The sequence below is a fragment of the Mirounga leonina genome, unplaced genomic scaffold (genome assembly GCF_011800145.1).
Source record: "Mirounga leonina isolate KUSES-001 unplaced genomic scaffold, KU_Mleo_1.0 Mir_115, whole genome shotgun sequence".
Classification (NCBI taxonomy): domain Eukaryota; kingdom Metazoa; phylum Chordata; class Mammalia; order Carnivora; family Phocidae; genus Mirounga; species Mirounga leonina.
Genome location: NW_023270268.1, coordinates 38550472 through 38569140, shown reverse-complemented (window position 1 = coordinate 38569140; position 18669 = coordinate 38550472). Strand labels below are relative to the sequence as shown.

Below are 18669 nucleotides of genomic sequence, written 5' to 3'. Positions count from 1 at the left end.
CGGCAGCAGTGGTGATGGCAGCAACAGTTGGGCAGACCCCTAAAATCCAACCAGGGGAACGCAGGTCCTAAGACCTTGGGAAGAATTCCCATTGAATTTTTTCTCTCTCTCTCTTAATCCTCCCACTGCTTGAGCTCTGATGCAGGCGTAATATTATGGAAAAATTATGGGAAACATGTAACAGGGTAGGGAAATGAAAGCCCTGTGGAGGAGATTATAGAGTGGAGAGAGAACAAGAAAGTAATCCCATAAAGTTGTGTATAAATTTTGGAGCTCACCTCCAAGTTGTGTATGCATGTATCTGACCCTAAACAGCACACCAAAGGCTTTGAGAAATGAGCAACAAGGGAGAGACTCACTCAAATTCCAGACAGGACACTGGATGGCACACATTCAGGACAGATCTGAACACACTGCAAAGACTTTGAAACACCTGACATTGAAACCACAGGCAACAGAAGATTAGTAAGACTTGTGTCTTAGACCTAATGTGATTGATTGCCTGGTAAAAGACAGTATCAACATTCACCGTAGGATAATCCTATGTCACTTAACATATCTAGATCCAGCGTCACTTAACATAATATTTAAAATTTCCAGGATAAATCCAAAATTAGTCATCATTTGAAAAACAGATAAATCTTAATATCTCACAAGGGAAAAGACAATCAACAGATACTAACCCCAAGATGACACAGATTTTGGAATGAGCAGATCAAGACTTTAAAGCAGCTATTATAACCATGCTCCAGGAAGAGCAAACACAATGGAAACAAATGGAAAAATGGGAAAAAGTCAGCTGAGAAATAGAAGCTACCAGAAAGAAAGAAATGGAAATTTTAGAACTGAAAATGAAATAACAAAATGAAACGTTCACTGGATTGGATTAACAGCAAAATAAAGGATGACAGATGAGTCAGTGAACTTAAAGACAGATTATTAGAAATTATCCAACTTGTACAAAAGTAAGAATACAGTTTAAAAAAAAAAAAAGCCAAAGAAATTTCTTCGGGTGGAAGGGAAATGATATTAGAGGGCAACTTTGAACAACAGAAATGAAGGAAGAGCAACAAAAATGGTAAATATCTGTTTAATAGAATAGGCTATATTTTTCTTCTTAATATCTTTCAAATATATATGATTGTTGTAAGAAAAATTTTAACATTGTCTTATGGCATTTTCAAAAGGGGAGTGGTTAAAGGGACCTGTAAGGTGGTAAGTTTTCTACATTCCACCTCAAGTAATAAAATATTAGTTCAAAGGAGACTGTGAAAGTTAAGTATTTATATTATAATTTCTAGAGCAACCACTAAAAATGTCTAAACAAAAAGATATAGTAAAAAATCCAATGGCTGATATGGAGTACGCAACAAATTCAGGTAACGCCAAAGAGGGCAGGAGAAGAGGAAGAAAAAAAAAAGCAACAAACAGAAAACAAGTAATAAGATAGTAATTCTAAATCTTAACACATCAATAATTATATTCAATTTAAGTTGTATAAAGATATAAATTTTTAAAAAAGAGAGCATCAAAGTGGATAAAAATAAGACTCAACTATATGCTGACATGCTGTCTATAAGAAATACACTTTAAGTATAAAAATATAAGTAGGTTAAATACGAAAAAATGGAAAAGATGTAAAATATATGTACCATGCAAACACCAAAATAAAGCAGGAGTGGTCGTATTAATAGAAAACAAAGTTGTCTTTAGAACAAGAAAATTTCTGAAGGACAAAGAGGACATTATATAATGATGGTAAAAGGGTCAACAAGAAAGAGATGACTATAAAAATGTGTATGCACTTAATAACATAACCTTAAAATACATGAAGCACACATGTAAATACGTAACACAGGTACATCTGAAAGGAAAAATAGACAAATTCCGACTTGGTTGGAAACTGCAGTACTCCTCCCTAAGTAATTGTTATAACAAGTAGACAGAGTATCAGCAAGAGAAGAGAAGAACTGAACAATACCATTAACCACTAGATTTAATTGACATTTATAGAACACTCCACCCAAGAGCAGCACAATACATATTCTTTTCAAGCACACACAGACACAGCAAAATAAACGATATCTATTAGAAATTTGAAAATATATTGAAGTAAAGGAAAATGAAAATACAGCATATCAAAACATGTGGGATGCAGCTAAAGCGCTGTTCAAAAATAAATTTGTAGCTCTTCTAAATGCTTATATTAGAAGACAAGGAAATTCTCAAATCAGAAATCTAATCATTCAGAATTGGAAGATGAAGAGAACAAACTAAACCCAAAGCAAGCAAAAGGAAGGATACTAAAAGATTTGTGCAGAAACCAATGAAATTGATAATAGAAGAACAATAGAGAAAAATCAATAACCAAAATCTGGTTCTTTGAAAAGATAAATAACATTGATAAATTTCTAGCCAGACTAACAAAAAGAAAAAAAAAGATGTAAATCACTAATATCAAAAATGAAAGGGGACTATCATGACAGACCTTAAAGACATGAAAAGGATAATTAGAGAATACTGTGAACAACTCTATGGACATAAATTCAACAAAATGATGAAATGTACAATCCTTGACAACCTGCCAAAAACCATTCAGGAAGAAATAAACTGAACTATCCTATATTCATTAAAGAAATAGAATTATAGTTTAAAACCTTCCAAAAAGAAAACTCAAGGCCCAGATGGTTTCACTGGCAAAATCTTCTTTGGAAGAGGATATAACACCAATTCTAAATAATCTCTTCCAAGATAGAAGAGGAAGAAATTTTTTCCAATTTATTTTAAGAGGCCAGGATTACTCAAATATCAAAGCCAGACAATAACATCATAAGAAATAAAATTATAGACAAAATCTTTCATGACCATAGATGCAAAATAAAATATTAGCAAATCAAATCCAGCAATACATAAAAAGACTAAACACAACTATATGAGATTGATCCTAGGAATGCATGACTGGTCCAATACTCAAATATCAATCAATGAAACCTATCATATTTTTTTTATTCTTATGTTAATCCCCATACATTACATCATTAGTTTTAGATGTAGTGTTCCATGATTCATTGTTTGTGCATAACACCCAGTGCTCCGTGCAGAATGTGCCCTCTTCAATACCCACCACCAGGCTAACCCATCCTCCCACCCCCCTCCCCTCTAGAACCCTCAGTTTGTTTTTCAGAGTCCATCGTCTCTCATGGTTTGTCTACCCCTCCGATTTCCCCCGCTTCATTTTTCCCCTCCCGCTACCTTCTTCTTCTTCTTTTTTTTTTTCTTAACATATATTGCATTATTTGTTTCAGAGGTACAGATCTGAGATTCAACAGTCTTGCACAATTCACAGCGCTTACCAGAGCACATACCCTCCCCAGTGTCTATCACCCAGTCACCCCATCCCTCCCCCCCCCCCCCCCACTCCAGCAACCCTCAGTTTGTTTCCTGCAATTAAGAATTCCTCATATCAGTGAGATCATATGATACATGTCTTTCTCTGTTTGACTTACTTCACTCAACATAATACCCTCCAGTTCCATCTACATCGTTGCAAATTCAATGAAACCTATCATATTGATAGTTAAAAGATCATATCAATTGATGCAAGCAAAGCATTTAGCAAAAAACAATTTTCATTCATGTTAAAAAAGAAAACTCCTAGCAAGCTAGGAATAGAAGGAAACATCCTTAAACTGATATCACGTACAAAAACCCATAGCTAACAATATATTTAATAGTGAAAGACTGAATACTTTCTTCCTGATAGGAGGAATGAGTCAAGAATATCCAACTCATCACTTCTATTCAAACATTGTACTGGTAATCCTAGTCAGTGCCATAAGGCAAGAAAAATCAGTAAGATTCATAAAGATTGGAAAGGAAGAAATATAACTGTCTAGTTTGCAGACAATATTTGTCTATATAGAAACAAAGAATTTGGAAAAAAGAAAAAACCTCTAGAAATAATAACTCAGTGTAACTAGGTTCTAGGATATAAGGTCAATATTCAAAAATCCTATATCTATATATGTATGCATATACATATGTATCTTAGAAATGTGCAATTGGAAACAGAAATTAATTTTTTTAAATACTAACAATAGCTCTAAAAATTTTAAGTATTTAAAATTAGGAAAATAACTTAATAAGCCACATGCAAGATCTGTATACTAAAAACTACAAAATGCCAGTGAAAGAAATCAAGAAAGACCTAAATAAATGGAGGGTCATACTATGTTCACGGATTAAAGACTCAACATAGTTATCAGTTCTCCATAAATTGGTCCATAAATTTAATGCAAATCTAATCAAAATTCCAGCTGAATATTTTGTAGATGCAGATAAATTAATTTTTGAGTTTAGAAAGAAAAGCAAAGATACTAGAATTAACTAACCAAATTTGAAGAAGAAAAATTAAGATGTAAACTTCCATTGCTTGATTTTAAAACTTACCATAAAGCTGCTGTAACCAAGAAATGTGGTATTGATGAAAGGGACAAGCAAGTGAACTGAACAGAAAAGAGTCCAAAAATAGACCCACACAAATATGGCTCATTGATTTAGCAAAGGTACAAAGGCAATTCAAAGAAATAGGGATAGTATTTTCCACACATGGCATTGGAATAATTGGGTATTTGTGGTAGGTAGAATTCTAAAATGCCTCCCAACATTTCCTGTCCCTGCTCAATCTGTTGTGCATGCCTTGCATAATTCTTGGAACTGCAAATATGATGTATTTTACTCCCAGGCTTAGGTTACATTATATGGCACAGTTGACTTTAAAATAGGGATATTATCTGGGGGGTGTTTACATGAGCCTTTCTATAAGTAGAGAGTTTTCTCTGGCTGGTCATAGAAGAGGAATTCAGAGATTCAGAACACAAGAAGGATTTGATACACTATTGCTGCTTGAAGATGGAAGAAAGGAATGCAAGGAATGTGGACAAACTCTAGTTCCTAAGAGCATCCCCGACATAAAAAAGGGGGTCTTAGGCATACAACTACAAGGAACCTGAATTCCACCAACAGCAAGAATGAACTTGGAAGCAGATTTTCCCCTACAGCCTCCAGACAAGAATTCAGACCAGCTCATACCTTGACTTTAGCCTTACGATACCCTAAGCAAAAGATCCAGTCACACTGTGCCAGACATCTGATCTACAAAACTGTGAATTAATATGTAGGTGTTATTTTAAGCCTCTAAGGTTGTGGCAATTTGTTACACAGCAATACAAACTTAATATAATATCCAAAGACCAAAAAAAAGAATCTTGACTTAAACCTCAGACTTTCTACAAAAATTAATTCAAAATGGACCACAGATCTAAATGTAAAATATAAAATGTCTAGAAGAAAGTATAATAGAAAATCTTCATGACCTTGATTTAGGCAAAGGATTCTTAGATATAATACTAGCACCATCCCTAAAAGAAAAAAAAGATAAATTAGACTTCATTGAAATGAAGTATATTTTGCTTTGCAAAAGACACTGTTAAGAGAAAGAAAACATAAGTTAACAGACTTGAAAAGAGTTGCTAGTGGGACATTGCTGGAACATTACTTGGAACATTGCTGGTGGGAATGCAAAATGGTATGGCCACTCTGCAAATCATTTTAGCAGATTCTTATAAAGTTAAATATACAATTACTGTATGACTCAGGATCCCCCCTCCTAGACATTTGCCCTAGACAATAAAATAGGGATAACAGCATGTATCTCCAAAGATTAAATATGTGAAGTTTAAATGACAAAATACATGTTAAAGTCCTTTGAGCAGTACCTAGCACTCATTAAATAACCCTGCTTTACCCACAGCTTTTATTAAAAATGTCAGATGAGGGTGGGGTGGGAGGGATGGGGTGACTGGGTGATAGACACTGGGGAGGTATGTGCTCTGGTAAGCGCTGTGAATTGTGCAAGACTGTTGAATCTCAGATCTGTACCTCTGAAACAAATAATGCAATATATGTTAAGAAAAAAAAAAAGAAGAAGAAGAAGAAGGTAGTGGGAGGGGAAAAATGAAGCGGGGGAAATCGGAGGGGTAGACGAACCATGAGAGACGATGGACTCTGAAAAACAAACTGAGGGTTCTAGAGGGGAGGGGGGTGGGAGGATGGGTTAGCCTGGTAATGGGTATTGAGGAGGGCACATTCTGCATGGAGCACTGGGTGTTATGCACAAACAATGAATCATGGAACACTACATCTAAAACTAATGATGTAATGTATGGGGATTAACATAAGAATAAAAAAATAAAAACAAACAAACAAACAAAAATGTCAGATGAATTTTAATAGCATTTTTAGCATATGTTGGGATAATCACATAGTTTTTTCTTCTACATTATTGATGTGATGAAACATATTGATGGATGTTCTGATAATGAATTATCTTATAGTCTCAGAATAGTATTTTTTGTACAGTTTTGTATCTATAATTACTGAAATTAGTCTATAGTTTTCTTTTTCTCTTTTGGGGAGCAGAAGCTGTCTTTATTGGGTTTAGATATTATTAAGGCTGTGCTATATTTATAACATGAACTAAAGACGTTTCTACTTTTTTGTGGTCTGAAATAGCACAGAAATGATCAAGTCTTTAAAGGCTAGTTAGAAGTCAGCTGGAAAAACCATCTGGTTCCTGGAGTCATTTTAATGGTAGGTCTTCAACCACCTTTCCAGGGTCTCCTATGGTAATTGGTGTATTCTAATGTAAAATTGTCATTTTGTACCTCAAAAATGGTCAAGTAATGGCAATTTCATATGGTTCAACCAATTAGTGAAATAAATATCCGTATACCCTTCACCTCGTTTTATCCATTGTTAATAATTTTTCCATTTTGCTTTTTTACCCTTCTCTGCAATACATATATATCACAGATGTTAAATATATAAGTGCTTTTTATTTTTTCTTTTTTTTTTAGATTTTATTTATTTGAGACAGAGTGAGAGAGAGAGAGAGAGCATGAGCAGGGAGAGGGGCAGAGGGAGAAGCAGTCTCCCCGCTGAGCAAGGAGCCTGATATGGGACTCGATCCCAGGACCCCAGGATCATGACCTGAGCCAAAGGCAGATGCTCAACTGACTGAGTCACCCAGGCGTCACTTTATTTATTCTTTTATTTTTCAGTGAATCATTTGAATGTAAGGACAGACATCATACACTTCTTATCTAAATGCTGAAGCATACATCTTTGAAAAATAAGGACATTCTCTTACATAACCAAAATACCATTATTATGCTTAAAAATACTTAAAAAAAACCTGAATTGTTTTTATCATATCAGTACATATTCAGATTTCCCCAGTTATTGAAAAAAATATATATCTTGTATAGATTTTTTTAAGGTTTGTTTATTTATTTTAGAGAGAGTGCATGCACGGGTGGGGAGAGGGGCAAAGGGAGAGGAGGAGAAAGAGAAGCAGACTCCCCGCTGAGCATGGAGCCTGATGCAATGAGGGGTAGGGCTCAATCTCAGGACCCTGAGATCATGACCTAAGTTGAAATCAAGAGTCAGACACTCAACCCACTGAGCCACTCAGGAGCCCCATACAGATGTTTTTTATTTAGTTATTTAGTTATTTTTAAAGATTTTATTTATTTATTTGACAGAGGGAGACACAGCGAGAGAGGGAACACAAGCAGGGGGAGTGGGAGAGGGAGAAGCAGGCTTCCCACCAAGCAGGGACCCCGATGCGGGGCTCGATCCCAGGACCCTGGGATCATGACCTGAGCCGAAGGCAGACGCTTAACGACTGAGCCACCCAGGCACTCCTAGATGTTTTTTAAAATTCAGTATTCAATCAAAGTTATACACTGCATTTGGTAATTTTTTTTTTCAGTCTTCTGAAAAGAAGAAATCAGTTTCTTCTTTTTTTATGACATTGATTTTTAGAAGAAACCAGGTCACTTGTTTTGCACACTATTCCACATTCGGGACTTGTTTCCTCATAGCATCAATTAATGTATTTTTCTCTCTGCTACATTTCCTATAAACTGGAAATTAGGTCTAGGCCTGAAATTCAAGTTGAACATTTTTGGCAAGAATATTTATGGATGATGTTGTATGCTCAATAGTGTATATTTCATGTCAGCAGGCATTTAAGGTCTATTGATGACACTAAGTTTGTTCATATGGTTATAGTGGTAACCTCCATTGTAAAGGTACTGTTTTTCCTTTGTAATTAACTTTTAACCTATGGGGCAATACTTGATTACTGTGTGAAATCCTGTTTCCAACAATCTTTTACCTACTGTTTTTAGCATCCATTGATGATCCTTGCCTGATTCCATGAGTACATTTGAGATTATTCACTTTTTGTTTCTCTTTGAGAGATAATTTTTTGAGAGTTTCTTAGTTTACCAAATATTACAATTTTTGATAACCTGTTATTTATTTCTAATTTATCAAATTATGAGGATGTAACCTATACTTCTTCTTTTAAAATATAAGATTTTCTTTGTGATCAAGTACATGACTAATTTGGGTGTATGTTCCATGGACGAAAAAAAAAATGTATATTTACTACTTTTGAGGAAGAAAGTTCTGTATGGATACATTAAGTTGAGTTTCTTGATTATGTTACTCAAATTCTCTATATCCTTGTCTATATTTTTACTAGATGGCAGATTCCAAATAAGGTACATTAAATTTCCCACTGTAATTTTTTTTGTAATCAAGGTCTTGCATTCTGATTTTATGCAGCCTTTTATATATATCCAATGTGTCGTGTGTGATATATCATTTTATGATAGTTAAAAAATCTTCAAATTGTCTGCTTTCTCTTTCTCATCCCAGAAATAAAACTTAAAATGCTCATATCCCTCTTACATGTTCATGCTTCTTTTCTATCCTCTAGTCCTGGTAATGTGAAATCCTAAAATAAAGAGTGAAAGCAATCTAGAAAAGTCATTTTTATAAGCACTAAACAGTGGGACTTCCTCTCCTTCCCCCCCATCTTATTTTGGTTATAAGTGAGCAGTGAGCTAGTGTTGCTTGAAATAGATTTCAGTGTTTTGATCAACATCATTTAATTCCCTAGGGTCCTTAACTTCTCTTCAGAAAATAAAGTCTTATTTTTTAATCTATTATAATCTTTTACCTGCTAGTATGCATTTTAAACCTTAATGAAATGGTTTAAGAAAAATTACTGTGTAAAATCCAAAGAGTTGCAATAAAACTCCAATTTTGCATCCACCCTAAAGATCAATTGCATAGCCAAAATATGGGATTTTAAGTGGAGTTTTTAAAAATAAGTGCTGGATTCTATCATACAGAGTCACTTTGAAGAAACTGCTGAAGACAGGGAATTGCCCATTAGAGGCAAAATATGCTTGAATGCAGGTTTCGTTGTACTCAGTACAAGGAATGTTTGGAAGAACATTAGCTTTTTTTTTTTTTTAATGGGAAGAGTGTTCCACCCATCCTGGTGCTAGATTTGTAAAGTAGGATATAATTGGTCTGTACTGAGGTAGCTCCCATATTTGGAAATGATGGTACAAAAGCATCTCAATAGTTGGCTTCTCAGCGGCACAGGCTGCTTTTTTCTTACTTTTTGCAAGCTTCAATTTGGTCATTATGGGTCACCTGATGTCCCCTTGAGCCTTTGTGACTCTCTCCTCAGGCACAGCACCCACACATGAGTTCCCCCCCACCAAGCAAACTATTGCCTTCCAAAAACTCAAGCTGAGATGCTGGGAATGGATTTGTTCAGCCCATTCTGGGGCCACCACCACCTGGGTTTCTTCCCTGCCCCTCTGGTGTGCCCCCACGCCCCCCACCCCCAGGTTCTGTCACAGAGTAGTGCTGCCCTCAGCCTTTGTCCAGGTAGGTTGTAGTTTATTCTGGTCTAGTCATCAAAATAATCCCACCCTCTTCTTTCTGCAATATACTGTCATCATGGATCTATTCATGTTTGTATAGCACTCTTTTGTCATTTCAGTGGGATTCTCAAAGAAAGGGGAGAAAATGTATGTGTTTGAAACAGTAATCTGTTACTGTTTCATTAGCCAGTACCAGGCATTTAAGCAGGTGTTTAATTTTTATGAGTATAAACTAGTATGTGCTTATTATATAAGATTAGAAAACTAAAAAATTATTTAAAAAGATAAATTCACCTGAGGTCTTTTTACACAGAGATAATTACTGTTAACATTTTACTACATTTTTCTATAAACTTTCTTTGGCAAACAATCTTTTTTACAAAATTCTGATCTGTTATTTTTTTTACTTAAAAATACAGCATGATAGGGACGCCTGGGTGGCCCAGTCAGTCAAGCATCCAACTCTTGATTTCAGCTCAGGTCATGATCTCAGGGTCATGGGATCAAGTCCTGCATTGGGCTCCGTGCTCAGCGGGGAGTCTGCTTGAGATTCTCCCTCTCCCTCAGACCTTCCCCCCACTCACACTCTCTCTTTAAAATGAATAAATAAATCTTAAAAAAAAAACACAGGATGATAACTTTCTAATTTTATTTTTAAGGACTGAATAACAAAATCATCTGAATATATCAAGATTATTTACTTAAATTGGTATTAGAATATATTAAACTAGAATTATCTTAAACTATCATAAATGATACTATGATTTTTACATGCATACATACCTGTATAAAAATTTTTGTATTTCTGATTATTTTCTTAGAGTGGATCCTTAAACATCAGATTAAGGAGTCAAGGGGTAGAGTATTTTTTAAAGTTCAAAATGCATTTTGCCAAATTACTTTCTAGTAAGGTTAAATTAAACACTAGCAATGGAATTTATTCTTTTCTTGGTGACTTTCCAACCTGTTTCTTATAGTCTAGAGTTATTGCATGTTTTTGAGGATGCTGAATGGTTTTCTAAAACTTTGCCATAATTCCAGAAGCTCATTTCTTCTAGGTCTTCAGGAAGATGTTTCTTTTTCTTTACTCTATAGAATATCTTGATAATCTCTATGCTACTTTTCTTGCCTTTGTTAGTATTTTAATATGGAGAAATTTCTCTAGACTCGGTATTTGCCAATAGACAGGTGTGTGGATTGCCCTTGGCTCCCCTCAGCGTCCATCTGGTTGTTCATCACATTCTTTTCTTAAAGCCATAGCTAGCAAGTCAATTTGCAACATTTATAACCCGGGCCCTAGGATCAAGCAAATACTCATCTTTGAAGCTATGCCGTGTGTATGTAGAATTTTCCGTTGTCCTCCCTATTAGTTTTCAGGCCCTTTGAGCCAATGTAGCATACTGTACTCCTGGCATCTCCTCACCTTCATCCTTGGCTACAATTCTACGTATGGGACATATACTCCACAGAATGCAAATGCCAGCTTCAGTCCCCCATCTTTTCCTTCATTCATTCACGTTCATTCAACAAATGTTTATTGAGCTCCTACTCTGCGCCGGAAACCAGTAAAGCATAGAAGAGACAAAAGTCTCTTTGTGTAGCTGACACAACACCCCCAAATCCCACCTTCCACCACTGCCCTATGACTCTTTGCCATAGGTTTTTTTGGTTGGAACAAATTCCCTAAATTGGGGCAGATAGTGGGGCTAAGAACAGAGTGTGTTTCTGCAGTCTTGCAGACAGGCCAGGATGTGATATAACATGAGGTAGGGATAGGCCCCTGGTTGCTTTTCTCAAAATAGCTCTATAAGCCTTATGATTATTGAAAACTCTTAGGAGATTCTAACACTCACTTGCCATTATTTGGGGTTTTCAATGTTATTGGAATTGCTTGCCTTTTCTGGGTGTTCAAAAGTGTTTGAGTAGGAATTTAGCAGGGGTACCATTAGGGACTACTAACTGAAAACCATTTTAAACAGAAGTCACACAGGGCATTTGTAAACTATGACTTTCACTGTTTCCTTTTTCAAGGTAAACTTTGAGGTGATCGTTTTTGGAGAATTTTTTTGTTGGCAACAAAAGAAGCACAAAGCTGTAGGAGTAAATGTATTGTGTAAAGCTCTTGATATATGTTGATAGTATAGTTTTGATTTTTTTGTTCTACTTAATATTTCTGCCTCCAGTCCTCAACATAAACATTTGGCTAGGATTTTTTTTTTTTTTCAATCACTGAGCCAAATCCCTAGTTGTGTAACTCAATAGGACACCAAGGTGATGTGGAAATCTGGCCTGTATTTATATCTTACAATAACTTCTCACCAGGTTGTTCAGTGTCTCCTATAACTTATAATACATGCTACAAAAATAAATAACATTATAACTTTGGCTTCTTCCAAGTGTATTTGCAATAATAGGTGGGGCTTGGGGGGAGCTACGGAGGCAGTTTCAAGTATGTGACACACATCATATGGAAATAGGAAGGCAGAATGCTGTTGATCATGGCATTCAACACGTGTATCTCTCGGAGTCACTTGGTCACACGTACACACCTCCTCCAAACCTGCATGTGTGTGAGTCCATACACATGCATGCATGTGCACATGCACACACACACACACGTACACATAGCTCAGCCATATTGAAATACTTCTATTTCCCCCAAACAGGCCATACTACCTCCTCAGTACAGGACTTCTCTCTCTACCAGAACAGCCTGCCCCTCTCATTACCTAAATGACTCCTATTTGTCCTTCATGCCTTGGATTAGGAGTCAGTCTCCTCCTCTGAGAACTTTTGTTTCTTTAGCAGCATCCTACCCCCCAGCTAGAATAGGTTCTTCCTTGCTTTGTGCTCCCACCACAGTCCCCATGCTTCCTTTCCTGACAGACCATATCTCACGGAAGTAATTCATGGCTCACTGATGAATCTAAATGACAGCTCTCTACCTTAGACTGTGAGACTCCTGAGGGCAAGGTCTGGATCTCTTCCCTTTGTCTCTCAGCTCTGAGCATAATGCTTGGCATACAGGAGGCTTTCAGGGACTTTGGTGGCTGCCCAGCAATTATCCTAAAGTTCCCTAGCCCATCAACATTCCAACTCTGCCAGACATTCATACCTTGTCTCCTCTCCACCACCCCCCTCAAGTCCCTGTTATCTCTTCCCCCGCTTTCTCTATCAGATGATGATCTCCCCCATTCGCTAAGAGAATAGAAGCAAAAGATAACATCCACAAGTTCTCCCTATATCTACCTATGCCCCTGGATCAGTGTCCTTAAGTTCCACCTTCCATTATTTCATGAGGAACAAACAGACCTTGCTCTGATTAAGGCCCATCCTTCTATTCGTGTGTTAGTCACATCTTCCCTCACTTATTGGAAGACATCACTCCAATACTGTCTCTCTTCTCTCTCAAATCGTCATTTTGTCCTCTTCACTGAATAATTTAAAAACCTAGTTTAATTACTTTCATCTTTAAAAAGTAAAAATAAGGCGCACCTGGGTGTCTCAGTCGTTAAGCGTCTGCCTTCAGCTCAGGTCATGATCCCAGGGTCCCTGCTCATTGAGCTCCCTGCTCAATGGAAAGCCTGCTTCTCCCTCTCCCACTCCCCCTGCTTGTGTTCCCTCTCTTGTTTTCTCTCCCTCTCTATCAAATAAATAAATAAAATCTTAAAAATTAAAAAAAAAGTAAAAATAAAAAACCTTTCTTGCTCATATATCCCCCTCCAGCCACAGCTTCATTCTTTGCTGCCTTTATCTCTCAAGAGTTTCAACTCAGTGTCTACAAATGATGTCCTCTCAATCTCTCTTGAACCTACTCTGAACACACTGTGGCCCCCATCATTCCACCAAAACTGGCCTTATTAGTCTTGATGCCCCCCTCCATGTTGCTAAATCCAATGGTCAAGCCTCACTTTTCATTTTTATTGGACTTTCAACAACCTTTAATTCAGTTGATCCTCCTTCTTACTTGAAACCTTGGTCTTCACTTAGGCTATAGGACACACTCCCACTAATTTTCCTAATGCCTTCCTGGCCACTACTTGGCTAGTGCATATATCAGTTTTTGCTGCAGAAATAATAGCCCAAATATCTAAATGATTTGCAATCACAAAGATATGTTTCTTTTTCAAATTAAATAAAGGCTAGGGGTCAGCTCCAGGGCTGCTTGACTCTTCTGGGTTCTCCTCTGTGGCTCAGCTTGGCTTGACTCTACGTGGCTGCAGGTTGGTGGGAGCTCTGCCATCTGTTTTCTCATTCTAAGACCCAGACTAAAGAAGCAGCCCTACCTGGAACATGCTATTCTCTCGTGGCAAAGGAAAGAGCAAGGAACTGAAACTCTCAAAGTTTTTAAAAGCTTCTACTTGCTCATGATGTGTATCACATCTACTCACATGCCACTGGCCAAGGTAGATCTATGAGTCCCATCTCCCATGAGAAAGGAACAACACAGAGAAGGTTTGCCCCTCATCTTAATCCCCATGAGATGGGATTCGGTGAGACCATTGGCAAGCCTGATACATGTCCCCAGAAGACTGAGAGACCCAGTGGCAGACCTGCTGCTTGATTCATCTGAGAAATCTAAAGGGCTCGAAGCTGACTGAAGCAGTCTGGAACAGAGTGAGATCCACGGTTTGGAAAGCTGATACATTCCCATCAAGAACATTTCTAAGTGGTATGTTTTTTATCGACTGGTTGTGTGATGTAATAACGAAAGCCTGTATGGAGTTGTCTTAGACCCTGCCCTAGAATCTCAACTGGAGAGGTGAAGAGATCACAGCAGAAGAAAGCCAGGTCTACACGGTCAGATATTCAGGGCCAAGGGAGGAATGGTTGGAACACATGTCAGGAATCCACAGATTAGAGAGCCCAGCAGTGGATGGGCCTCTGAAGAGCCCTGATAAATGCCTGCACCAGTCAGCTTCCAATATCTGCCCTAGCCAAAGGGAAACAAGGCCATAGTCATGCCAGGCAGACATCATCTTTCCTCCACATTTATCACTCCTCCTCCTCCTGTTTCCTGACCTTGGAGAGGCCCAGCTTGAAGTAGGAGTAGGGTGGGAAAGAAGAGGAGGATAGAAAGAAGGACTTGACACTTGCAGCAGGCCCAAACTGGGGACTCACTATGACTGATATCACATTCTGGTATTATTACATGTAATTGAACATAGTTATTACTGAACTGAGACTATTTCTGTGATTACACGTGACCAGAGGACTCTTTTTTAAGCTATCTGAGATTAATAAAAAGTCACAGGGGACTGTAGAAGCAGGTGGGGGGGGCGGGGGGTGTGCACGCCCACGAGTTGGGGTGGAGGGGAGGTGTTATTAAGTTGTTTTCTTTTGCACTCAGTGAGCCACATTTGCTCCAAGGTCTCTAGGCCTCTGTGCTAGTCCCTGGGCTGATTGCATCCATCTGCCTGGTTTCTCCGTACTAAGAAGTTGCATCACAGTTTGGGGGAAACTGGACAACTTCATTGGCATCTTTGACCCTGACGGTCTGGGAGGCCAGAATCTTTAGTTTACAGTTGGTTGGCCTCACATTTGACCCTTTTACATAAGGGAAATCTAGGCATCTGGCCAATTCAGGCCAAAGAATTTTGTGGCTCGGGTATTGAGTTTCATTTCCTTTTTCATTTATAAACACAGTTGGAGCTGATTCCAAAATGTTTTTAGGAAGTCAGTAAAAACATCTAGGCGTAACTACTACTGTTTTATGAAATTTCGTCTATTGTTTTGACCTTGCCTGTGCTTAAATACGGAAATAAAAAGCTCAGTGTTGCTGTGGGGGTATGGAGGAGAGTTATGTCATTACAGCACCTACTTCAAGTCAGGAAACTCCAAGCCAACAGTCCATTTCCTACTTTATTAAGCCAAGGAAAGCTATCAAGTGTGTGACTAAGGGTAACATGACTCAGGTTAAGAACTGGGTCTATGGAATTTGTTTCCGGGCCAAGAGAACTAGAATTCAGTTGCTATTAGAGTTAAGTGGAAAATATATACTTTTGCCTTCATTAGAGCTATTGTTACTTTTGAAGACTTGTTGAGGACATGAGATCAAACTTAAACATAATAGCATGAATTCTAGTTATTGGAAACTGAGACAACCCTTGGGAATATTGCCTTCCATTCCCAGTTTTACCCATGCTCCGTGTCTAACCTTGGATGTCACTGCTCGGTCCTTATGCTTGAAAGAGAGACTACTGCTTGTTAGCACTCAACACTGGGCAAATAACAAATGCTCATTTAGACACAGGTTTGACTAATGTGATTCCTCACCTGTGAAGTTATTTGTTTATTTAATTCTTCATTTCTTAAAATGGTACTATTCACCAAAGCACCTCAGGGTACAAGCAGTACATTAAAACAGTAATTAAAATAGATAAAATATTACAAAGCAGCAATTAAAAGAGCAGCAAATGAGGTTACATTTTAAAATACTATTATGCTTAAAACCTTAAAATAATGTTCACTTCATCAGCATAACAGGTGCCTGTATAAGGAGCGCAGGAGACTTGGTGGTTGCTTTGAGAAATCCTAAATGGAAAGCATGATGTGACACAAATGATTCTAAACCATGCCTCAAAATATAATTTTCCAACCTTCCCCACTTCTGCCCTACTCTGTTCACCTCTAGGGATGGCTCGTTGTATACCATGCTTCCCTGTGTCTGTTCAGCCAGAAAGGGTTACAGGGGATTCAAAAACCTCTTTCTTTCTCAGAGGCTGTAACTGGAGTCCTTAGTCATACTTTACATGGCTTAAATGGCAGTCGATCCTGCTCACGTACTGGAAACAGCCAAAGGATCATAACCCTGGAGAACATTTTTCCAACTGAAGAAGGAAAATCCTTGTCCTTCATCCCCAGCTCCTACCAGATCGGGCCCCACAGACCCACACAGTTTCCTTATACTGCACTGTGTACTCGCCCGTCCTGTAACACACCTAAACAAGCTTCTGTTAGTCTCTACTAACTGGCCTCACCAGTCCTGTTTCATTTTACCATACTAATAAAAATGACTTGAAACATGTGGGTTTTAAAAGTTAGGATTTATATGGGTAGCAAGCAATTTACAAAAGCTGATAGCACTGTGTCTGGTTTTTAAGCATAGAGAGCTTGCTGAGCCTTCTGAACTGGGGAGCTGAAAATGTACTCTCTATTTTATTAAAATGGGGGCATATCTTTACTGAGAAGCTGCTCTGTAGCAATATATTGAGTCCTTTCAGAAAGTGTGAGAAGTCCATCTTGTTGTTGGTATAAAGTTGTCACTGTATGTTCATTTTGGTCAATATGTGCATCTACATGTATGTGTCGCCATCATAGTTACAGGGTAGAACTCTATCGAGCCGGTTACTGCATCTGCAGCCCTCATTCCCTCTCCACCTTCCCACCCTCTCCCACTCCAGCACGGCCAGACCACTCAGGGTGCTCAACCCCCAAACACTTCATGTCCCAGTGCTTTTGCAACATCCTCTTTTTTCCTACCTAAAATGACCTCTCCCTTTTTTTTTTTTTTTTAGATTTTATTTATTTATCTGAGAGAGAGAGAGTGAGCGAGAGAGAGAGAAGGAGCAGGGGTAGCTGCAGAGGGAGAGGGAGACCTCTCCCTTTTGTCTAGCAAATATTTTCCATCCCAACTAGTTTCATAGGGAGTCAAACATTTCCTTGTCTTACCTTGTCCAGGTATTCACTCTTCCTTAATGTAGTCTATTTCTGTCTGGCCCCCTCTACTGCTCTGTGAACTTGCAGAGGGCAATAATTAATTGTGTCCCATTTGTCTCTATGGACCCAACAAAGAGTCTGGCAGTAGCATATAGTTGAGTTTAGGGGTTAAAGAGAACTGGACCTGGATTTAAAATTAGATTTGGATCCTAGATCCACCACCTCCTGTGTCTCAATTACCTTCATCTGTAAAAGGTAAGTTTTAATTACCTTCATCTGTAAAAGGGGGATAACATAGTTCCCCTTTTGTAGGACAAAAGCTGAGGGACACAAACAACAGGGACTCGGCCAGGACTGCACATTCAAGGAGCAGGGCAGCTTGGGTTTGTACCCAGTACTTCAAGCTCCAGAGCCTAGGAAACTGCCAAAGATTTGTTGTTCATTACGTACCTCAGACAATCATTCATTTATTCAATGAATACTTACTGACTGCTTACTATTGTTAGGTGTTTCTCTAGTCTCTGGGGATAGAGCAAAGAGGAGAAAAGACTAAGATCCTACTTTCCTGAAGCTTATATTGTAGGAAGAGTGAGAGGTAGAAAACAAATAAGTATCTGTGATCTTATATGGTGATGATCCTAAGTAAGTGTTGGGATAAAAAGGTAAGTGGGGTAAGTGGACACTATGGGGTCAGGAGTCTCTATTTTAGAAACGAAAACCTTTCGAGAAAGTGACTTTGGATCAGGGACCTGAATGTTGGTAAGAGTCTCAGTGAAGGAAGTTCTGAGCAGGAGGAATAGTGAGCAAAAAGGCCTTCAAGGAACATGAGAAAGCCCATGTTTCTTGTGGAGGGGGAAATGTGCAGGTACAGGAGAGATAGGCAGGGGTTGGAGCTTGTTAGCCATGGGAAGGAATCAGATTTATCATGAGGGTGATGGCAAACTATTAGAAAATTTGGGGCAAGGGAATGACAAGTGACCTGATTCAATAAAATGATGGATGGATGGATGGATGGATGGATGGATGGATGGATGGATGGATAGATGGATGGATGGTGGAAGGAAGGATGGCGGGATAGAAGGATGGATACGTATATGACCTGCTGCCTAGAGGATATTTTAAAGAACACTTTACATATAGGTAAACTTAGTGTACAAGGTAAGGAATTCTGGGAAAAGACTCACAAAGATGCTGG

At 38.1% G+C, this 18669-nt stretch overlaps 1 protein-coding gene across 5 annotated transcripts in view; it reads left to right on the top strand.

Annotated features, from left to right (window-relative positions):
• The window catches only part of SLC9A9 (solute carrier family 9 member A9), a 685847-nt gene that overhangs the window by 494208 nt on the left and 172970 nt on the right, over positions 1-18669 (top strand). The gene's annotated exons all lie outside the window — the stretch shown is intronic.